The sequence below is a fragment of the Tursiops truncatus genome, chromosome 17 (assembly GCF_011762595.2).
Source record: "Tursiops truncatus isolate mTurTru1 chromosome 17, mTurTru1.mat.Y, whole genome shotgun sequence".
Taxonomy (NCBI): Eukaryota; Metazoa; Chordata; class Mammalia; order Artiodactyla; family Delphinidae; genus Tursiops; species Tursiops truncatus.
This window is the reverse complement of record NC_047050.1, coordinates 75,811,291-75,820,363: the sequence shown is the minus strand read 5'-3', so window position 1 is coordinate 75,820,363 and position 9,073 is coordinate 75,811,291. Positions and strand designations below refer to the sequence as shown.

The 9,073-nt window shown below is 53.7% G+C and overlaps 1 long non-coding RNA gene across 5 annotated transcripts; it reads right to left on the bottom strand.

Annotated features, from left to right (window-relative positions):
• Nucleotides 1-1,024: 1,024 nt before the first annotated feature.
• Nucleotides 1,025-6,194, bottom strand: LOC141276957 (uncharacterized). Of its 5 annotated transcripts, none has more exons than XR_012327443.1 (4): nucleotides 6,087-6,194; nucleotides 5,249-5,399; nucleotides 2,846-4,369; nucleotides 1,026-2,115 (listed from the first exon to the last, which is right to left on the bottom strand). It is a non-coding gene; the product is annotated as an uncharacterized lncRNA (long non-coding RNA). The 5 variants fall into 5 exon arrangements; XR_012327444.1 differs by lacking the exon at nucleotides 6,087-6,194 and adding an exon at nucleotides 5,678-6,031; XR_012327446.1 differs by lacking the exon at nucleotides 5,249-5,399 and having other exon boundaries at nucleotides 1,025-2,115; nucleotides 6,087-6,182.
• Nucleotides 6,195-9,073: the final 2,879 nt, after the last annotated feature.

The window sequence follows — 9,073 nt, the reverse complement described above, 5'->3', positions numbered from 1 at the left end:
CAGGTCTGGAGGCTGCCCAGCATCCCTGGCTCTCATAGGTGAGCCATGACCAGTAGTTGCAACCACTGACTTCAAAAGGACAGATTTTGCTCCTAATGGTCTAGCTCTCTCCACGCTGTCCTGGTTGTTGGCAGCCTTGGCAGAGGGCAGGGTGGAGTCTGTCACCTGAAAATCTGCAGTGCCCAGGAGAGAGACTCACAGATGCCACTGGAGGCTTGAGCAGCAAGGCCTTGGGCTTGCAGGGACCTGGGCTGGCGTCTGCCCCCCTGTGTGACAGCCAAGCTCCTCAACGCCCCGAGCTTCAGCTGCCTGTTTGTTCAAACACTGCCAGGTGTGGCCAGGACGCAGGAGGTAGACACTAGGCCGCTGTCTCGGTGAGGACCCAGTGAGGTTCAGGCAGGAGCTGGTGTGCCTATTCCTCCGAGAGGTGCAAGGGTTTAAGGAAGGGAGCTCCAGGATTGAGGTGGGAAGTCTGGGGCCTGCTGTGGGCGGGGCTATGGAATTCCCCTTTTCTGGGCCTCCCTTTCCTCATCCTTAACACTGGAGTAGGGGCCAGGTGATCTCAGAGGGGCTCCTAGCTCCGCGCTCTTGCTTTTTAATAAGTCCCTGTTACTCATTCTGCAGGGACTTCCAAAGTGCCTGCAGTAAGATTTGCCCCACCCTTGAGAGTGCTAATGGATTGGAGATAGAAGTGCAATCAAAATCCCAGGTGGGGCTTCCCCGATGGCGCAGTGGTTGAGAGTCCACCTGCCGATGCAGGGAACGCGGGTTCGTGCCCCGGTCCGGGAAGATCCGTGGCTGAGCCTGTGAGCCATGGCCGCTGAGCCTGCGCGTCCGGAGCCTGTGCTCCGCAGCGGGAGAGGCCACAGCAGTGAGAGGCCCGCGTACCGCAAAACAGAAAAACAAACAAAAATCCCAGGTGGTGTAAGGGTCACGTAGAGGCTGATGATGCACTTGAGGGGGAAGGGAGGAGCAGACCCTAGCTGACGAGCCCGCCGCCCAGGTGGGTGTCACTGCTGCACATTAGAGCCAGGGGAAGCAGAGCTCAGATCAGTTATGGAACCTGCTGACATGGTGCCCGCCTTGCAACAGAATTTCATGCGTAGGTTACCCCTCCCCTTCTTCCGCCCCAGCCTGTGTAATTTGTTTGCTGTTCTGTCCAGCTCTCAGGATTACTGTGCAGATCAAGTGGGAAAATAGGTATGAAAATAGTTTGTAAACCATAAAGTACTGATGCAAAAATAGGGGACGAGCACAACGTTGTGAATTTATTAAATGACACTAAACTACTTTGAAATGGTTAATTTTCTGGAATGGAATTTCGCCTCAATAAATGATTTTTTAATGGCATTTTAGAGGACTGCAGTCTATCGACACTTCTTTGGGCATTTTAGCAGGGGTTTAGGTATTAACCAGAATTTTTTTGAAAAACATATAGGGAGCTTCATAACATTGGATTTGACAATGATTTCTTGCATCTGACATCAAAAGCACAGGCCATGAAAGAAAAGTAGATGAATTCATCAAGACTAAAAACTTTTGTTGCTACAAAGGGCATTCTGAAAAAAGTGAAAAGGCAACCTACAGAATAAGAGAAAATGTTTGCAAATCATATATCTGATAAGGGATAAATATTCCACAGCTCAACAATAACAAAACAACCCAATTAAAAAATGGACAAAGGATTGAATAGACGTTTCTCCAAAGAAGGTACACAAATGGCCAAAAAGTTTTCAATAAAAACTGTGACCCCGCTCTATTTCACACATCTCCCCAGATGGTTTAGTGCCCAGGTGCACAGCTTTCTCGACACTTGTTCCTATGCTGCTTCAGAACCATCTGTGATGTGATGTAATACCTTTATATGTAGATATAAATACACAAATGCAACCAGTTTATTGAGGACTTGTTGGTTGATGTGAAAGTGAAATGGTCTCCAAGTAAAAAACCTCACAGTAACAACAACAAAAGTAGGGGACAAATGTGTGGGATATTCAGCGTTCTTCTTTGTCCCTTGAAGAAGGGGAGAAAGGGTTCTGGTGGTCAGTAGCAGGGTTTGTGTCCAGATGACAGCATGTGGGCATTATAACTGGACAGACCAGCCTTTTCTCATCCCTGCATTAAAAGTCAAACCCTGGGGTCCCAACTGAGCGCTCCAGCTCCACCTCTCCCTGGGCCCCTCCTGCACTCCTCAGACGCGTCAGCATCCCCCAGGTGTGTGGCACTTTCAGGCTTCCCTGCAGGCTGCCTGGGATGCACTTTCCCTGCTCTGGCCTGCACCTGCCCTACCCTGTCTCCTGCCCCCGTGGGAAGCAGGGCAGAGCCCTCTATTCTGGATTACAGCGTCTTCATCCTCAATTGTCTGCTGCAAATCCTGATTCCAATATTTGCTAAGTATTTGACCTTGGACAAGTTACTTCATCTCTCCGGGCCTCGGTTTCTCAACTATAAAGTGGGGATGATAATAGTACCGCTTCTCAAGTTTGTTCTGAGGGTCCAGGGTCACATAGACCACCATCGCTGGTCAGGTGCAATCAGTGTTATCTTCTACTATCATCGTTTACAGGAATTGTCTACAGGGCCTGTCCCCCGACTTGATGGCATGTAGGGACCGGGTCATGTTGACACACATACATAACACAAACATCCACACGCAGTGGGCATATGACACTGGCTCTCTGATGCAGTCTGCAGCCTTCAGATGCGCTTTATCAGGTTACAACGTTTTAAAAAATGTTTAAATTCTTTTGCCTCACAGAGATTCTGAGGTAGAGGTTAGCTGGTGCTCCACACAAAAATGTAAGCCAAAAACAAACAAACAAGCAAAAAAACCCAAAAAACTAACCTAGGGCTTTCCTGGTGGCACAGTGGTTGAGAGTCCGCCTGCCGATGCAGGGGACACGGGTTCGTGCCCCGGTCCGGTAGGATCCCACATGCCGCGGAGCGGCTGGGCCCGTGAGCCACGGCCGCTGAGCCTGCGCGTCCGGAGCCTGTGCTCCGCAACGGGAGAGGCCACAACAGTGAGAGGCCCGCGTACCGCAAAAAACAAACAAACAACAACAAAAAAGAAATGTAAGCCAAGCTTCAACATTTCTTGGGAAAGTACAATCACATACCTGTTAGCAAAGAAAAGCATGAGTATGAATAAACAGTTTTCTCCAGGAAATGAGGGGACCAGCATGTGGAAGGAAGAATGTTTACCACATAGAAATCAGAGGTAAACTATTCCACATCCAAGCCCCTCTAACTAGCTGTCTGACCTAGGACCTCCCTTTACCTCCCAAGCCTCAGTTTCCTCATTTCTGTTTATTGAGCACCTACTGTGTGCCTGGTCCTGTAATAAGAACTGGGAACACAAAGAATAAAATACAAAATATAGACTCCACCTACCCCCCCACCTCCAACCCCACCCCACCCCGCCGGGCTCCCAGCACAGCAAACGTGTGTTCAGTGGAGGGAAGGAAGCAGAGGGTGTGTGGAATCGGGGGAGTGACCCAGGGAGACTCAGGCAAGAGGAGAACCCCTGAAACTAACCTCGAAGGGTGAAGAGGCATTTTCCGGGAAGAAAAGGCACAGAGGGCACGGCACAGCACGGCAGGCTACACAGAGGGAACAGTATGGTGTGTGCAGAGGCCCACGAACCAGCACTTGGGTCCTGTAGCCGTGGGAGCTGGTGAGAGATGTGTGTCTGGTGCCCCCTGCTCTGTCCGCACCCCTGGAACAGCACCCAGCGCATGGTGTGGGCTCCACACATGCCTGGGCTTGGTGGGCAGGGTCAGATCGGGAAAGCTGGCATCTATCCTGGGGATCCTGCCAAGTGGCAGAGGACTTTGACCAGGAAAGAAATGGGGCCAGACAGGTATGGGAGAGGGCTGACTCAGGCCCTCTTAAGATAATGCGATTGCAGTGAAGATACTTCTCCAAATTCAAATACCAACCAACTATCCCAGACCCTAATCCCTGAGAAGGTGGCCTGGAGCTAGAAAAAGGCTGAGAGAATGAGAATGAGGATGAAACGTGTGACTTCAAAAGGAAAAAGGGAAGCTAGCCCACCGCCTCGTGGGCTGTCTCAGGGGTCCTGATGGGCTGGTGGCCAAGGGGATGCCCATTCTGAAACTCAACCGCCCCCCAAGAAGGGTCTCCCTTAAAGAAAATTCCGGGAAGAGAAGGATGGTAGAAGGGAGACCTGGGACACGCTGGCCTAGGCGCCAGGAACCTGTATACACTCCTGTGTAGGCGCCTGTGGCTGCAGAGCTGCTGTGCAGACAGGGAGGTGCCAGGTCAGGGTCCACACGGCTGGGCGGCCACGCTCCTCCTCTGGGTGAAGACAGACAGGAAGCTGTGGTCCGGCTGCTGCTGTGTGTTCGGGCTAGAGGAAGGGGACAGATGTGAGAACTGTCTTAACTCATCCGGACTGGGAATCAAGACAAATAAAAATAGAGAGCTAACAGTAAGTGGGTGGGAAAGGGGAAGTCAGGTACCAGTCCGCTCGAGGGCCCAAGAGGGAAGCCCAAGGCTATTCAAGGTTATTTCCCACCGCACCTTCTGTTCCCGATGCCCTGGAATGTGCTCTCCCCTTTTCTCCCCGGATAACTCTGACATACCTTTCATTGGCTCAGGTACCCCCTCCTCCAGGAAGCCCTCCCTCCCTGCTTCTCGCACCCAGGCTGGGCGGCAGCCCTCCCCACCCCATCACACCTCTTGAGCCCTCATCGTGTCCCTCTGACCTTGAGGCTCTCATCCCCTGTGCCTGCTCTTGGGCTCCAACCTTGTAACCCCTCAGCTGATCCTGGCTCCAGAGCCTCAGCTCAGCCCCTCTCACGCGGGCACTTGTCCTGAGAAAGAGTCCTGCCCTGTACCCCATCCAGTGAAAGGGGCACCAGCAGTGGAGGCAGAAGGACCCAAGACCAGCCCCAGCTCCATCCTTCACTAACTGCAGGGCGATGGCAATGCAGACCCCAGAGGCTGGTGTGAGGGCAAAGGGGATCCTCGGTAAATGCCGACACCCCGCTCCACTTTGCTTCCCACCTTCCCTCCTTGGGAGCCTCTGCATGCTGCAGAGCCCGGCCAGGGCGGATGGAGGCGCGGGGCCGCCCGTGGCAATGGCGCACCGGCTGCTGATGACGCAGCTAATGGCTGCTTCGTGTGCACAGGTGTGTTTCCTTATCCATCACCCCTCCAGCCCATGACCAGGTGTCACCCCATTTGGCAGATCAGGACCCGGGGCCCAGCAAGGGGAACCCCTTACCCAAGAGCACAGAGCGGTGAGTGGGGGGACGCAGATGCATTCCCCGGGTGGGGTCGGCCGCCAGCGCCCAGGCCCCTGCCTGAGGCGGACCTGCCCAAGGCCGCTGGCTCTGCAGGTGGTTCTTGCTTGGCGGTTAACAGGGCCTCCCACGCTGGAATGTTATCATTAGAAGGGATTTTCAGACCATTTGGCGAAACCCAGTCAACTCTTAACTCCCCGGGGCAGTGAAAGTTCAGAGCTGGAAACACCCCCTTCCCGTCAAAAGAACACATTCCGAGAGAGGAGGTTAGTCCAGGGAGGCTCTTAAAGGAGGCCGTGGAGGCCAGTACTGAGCAGGGCCACTCCCTCCCACCAGCCCAGCAGCGTGGTCCTGAGCCCACCCACAGAGAAGTGTGCCGCCCCCAGAGGTGTCCGCTTGCCCGGCCCCACCAGGAAGTGGGGCTGGGGGCACGGGCGGCTCAGGCCGCATCACAAACGTCTCCCGGTCCCCGGAGCAGCTCAGGTCAGAGCAGCAGCTGGGCTCTCCTGTCCGTCCTCCGTCCCTCTTCGCCTCCAAACCCAAAGCCAGGCTGAGCCCAGGGTCAAGGAGGGGCAGAGGCCTGAGGCCCAGCTGCTACCCAGTCCCCTTGCTTCTCTCTCAGCTGGCCACCAACCGAGCCACCAACACCCATTTCCTGGTGTGTATGTGTGTGTGTATGTGTGTGTGTGTGTGTGTGTGTGTGTGTGTGTGTGTGTGAGCCTGGGGGGGCATTGAGAGCCAGATGGTGGAGGGGGGCCAGGGCAAGGGAGGGCCCTAGACCTGAGTCTCCCCCGCCCCCATTCCCGGGCCCCCTCCTACCTGGGACCCGCTGAGACATCCTTTTCAAGCACATGGACCCCTTCCAAGAACTCCACACAGTTGTTCACGGAAGGAAGCAGCCGCTCCCACGTCTAGCAACTCCCCCCGCCCCTCCCATCACCCGGCTCCTGCGTGGACAATCGAGGGCAGTGACAGGGGCCACAGATTAATTCCTTCCAAGGGTCCAAAGGGTCCGGAAGGCCTGGGGGAGTCGGCCGAGCGTGGGTTTGTTTAAAACCCAGTTTAAAACGCAGCGTCACTGCCTGAAACACGGCCCTCGCCCCGCGGTGGGCTCTGTTTTGGGAGCTCTTTCCCACTCCTGCACGAGTGAGACCCTGGAGAGAGAGGGATGCGCCCTGATGCCAGCCTCTCACCTGCCTCTGGGCTGGGAGGGGTCGCGCTGCTTCAGTGAATGAACAAGCCAGTCCTGTTCTTGCTGCAAAAATCACTCAGCAGCTGCTGGGAGCCCTCAGGCCAGGCCCCAGGTGGAGCGCTGGAAGCAGAGAGGAGCGGGGAGGCCCCAGTGACAGGGGTGCCACCAGGCCTGGAGCCCCACTCGGCCAGCTGTGCCTCATCCTGCTCCCACGGCCCTGGTGCATCTATCACCTCATGCCCCTCACTCGCCTGTCTCTCCAGCCTGCGAGGTGGTGAGCTCCCCGTCCCGATGCTGCACCCACGCCCGGCCCTGCCCTCGTCCCTCCTCCTTGGGTACTCGGCGCTGGCTCATTCTAGTCCTGTGCTGCCCAGCTCGGAGACCAGCCAAACGAGGGCTAGTGCTGCCACGGGCGGGTGTGCGGGAGCCTCTGCTCTGGATTTCAAGACAGCACGAGAGAAGAGTGTAAAGCACCTCCTTACTAATTTGTACATTGATCCGTGTTGAAATGATAATATCTTACATACGCCAAGTTAAATAAATGTTGTTTTTTTGCGGTACGGCAGGCCTCTCACTGTTGTGGCCTCTCCCGTTGCGGAGCACAGGCTCCGGATGCGCAGGCTCAGCGGCCATGGCTCACGGGCCCAGCCGCTCCGCGACATGTGGGATCTTCCCGGACCGGGGCACGAACCTGTGTCCCCTGCATCGGCAGGCGGACTCTCAACCACTGCGCCACCAGGGAAGCCCGAAATAAACGTATTATTAAACTGAATGTCACCTGTTTCTTTTCACTTTGTTTAACGTGGCTGCTAAGCTTACCTCTGTGGCCGGCATGCTATTTCTCTTGCACAGCACTAGTCCGTATTTAATGAGCTTTGAAAAGGAAATCTGGAAGACAAATTCACTCATGCACTTACACTGATATTAATTGAGCAACTACTATGTGTCAGGAATGCAGAGACAAGCCAGCCGTGTCCCTGCCCCCCGGAAACCTCCGTAGAGGGCCTGGTACCTGCCCCAGGCCACGCTCCGAGGTCCTGCGGGCGCAAGACTCAGACCCATTGCCGGGGGGAGGGGGGGGGGCTGCTCCACACCCTGGTCCCGAGAGTGCTGGTGGCTTGCTCAGCGTGAGTGTCAGTTTTTCCTTCTCGGAGACGGGCCGGCACACGGCAAGTTCCCTCCACGTCTCTCCCTGCCTGAGTGGCTGTCTCATGCCACTGTGTTTCTCTAAGTCAAACAGGGTGGTTGTCTACAGGGTGAACGAGGGGCCCCTAAGCTGGGGTGGGTGACGCACCCACACAGGGCCAGCACCCAGTGGCCTCTTGGGTCATGGACCCCAATCACGTCCCACCAGACATAGAAACAGGAGGAGGATTTAAAAAGAGGACGCCTACAGTTTAGTATGTGCCATGAGGGTTTTCTTACAATCATTGTGAACCTATTTTTATTAAAGTCTTTATAAAGACATGTAAATGAAGGTGCCGAGTCAACGTGTAATTCTGCTCTTTCCCTTAAGGTGAAATCTTTCTTTAGACTAAAATTCGTTTATGAAAAGTAAGCTTTCCTTGAATAGACCAAGTGCGTCTCATGCTGTGATGTCTCCCCAAGTCTGTTGAATCCCCAAACTGGTCAGAAAGGCTATCTTGTCATGTTACCACGCTGGGAGCCATTGGTGATAGGTACCAAGTATAGTTTTGTACCTGCTATAGTTTTTCCAAAAGCATTTCATTCTCACGCTGATTTTTGCCACCTTACCACGAAAGCTGAGCATCCTGGCTTGTTCAGACCTGATGTATTTAACAAATGCTCAACTGATGATTCTAATTGGGGAAAAAGAAAAACCACCCAGAGAAACATATAAACGATCTAGGCTGGAGGAAGCGCTTGGCTTCTTCACAACTTGCAAAACTTAGCAGAACTCTTTTTTATTTATTTATTCTTCAGTCGAAGTATAGTGGATTTACAGGGCTGTGTTAATGTCTGCTGTACCGCAGACTGACTCAGTTATACACATATATGCATTCTTTTTCATATTCTTTTCCATTATGGTTTGTCATAGGATATTGAATATAGTTCCCTGTGCTCTACTGTAGGACCTTGTTACCCATCCATTCTATATGTAATAGTTTGCATCTACTAACCCCAAACTCCCAGTCCATCCCTCCCCCACCCCACCTCCCCCTTGGCAACCACAGTCTGTTTGCAGAGCCCTTTTTAAAATGCTGGTGTTTGAAGCTATATCTGCAGATGATAAGAGCACCACTTGTTGTTTTAGAATTATCTACACCTGTTATCACTGGATCCTTACCACGTTGCACCAGGTAAGAGCGAATATTCCTATTGCTTTTTTTTTTTTTTGACCTCACCACATGGCATGTTGGATCTTAGTTCCCCAACCAGGGATCAAACCCGTGCCCCCTGCATCGGAAGCGTGGAGTCTTAACCACTGGACCTCCAGGGAAGTCCCTCAAATATCCCATTTCACGCAAGAGAAACCTGGGGCCAGCGCTGGTCGGCGTCTGACAGCTGGTGACGAGAGGGGAGAAGGTTTGCTGGTCACCTCCTCCCGTTGACACGACATCCGCTCTGGGCTGGGACCCACCTGCCCCGTCAG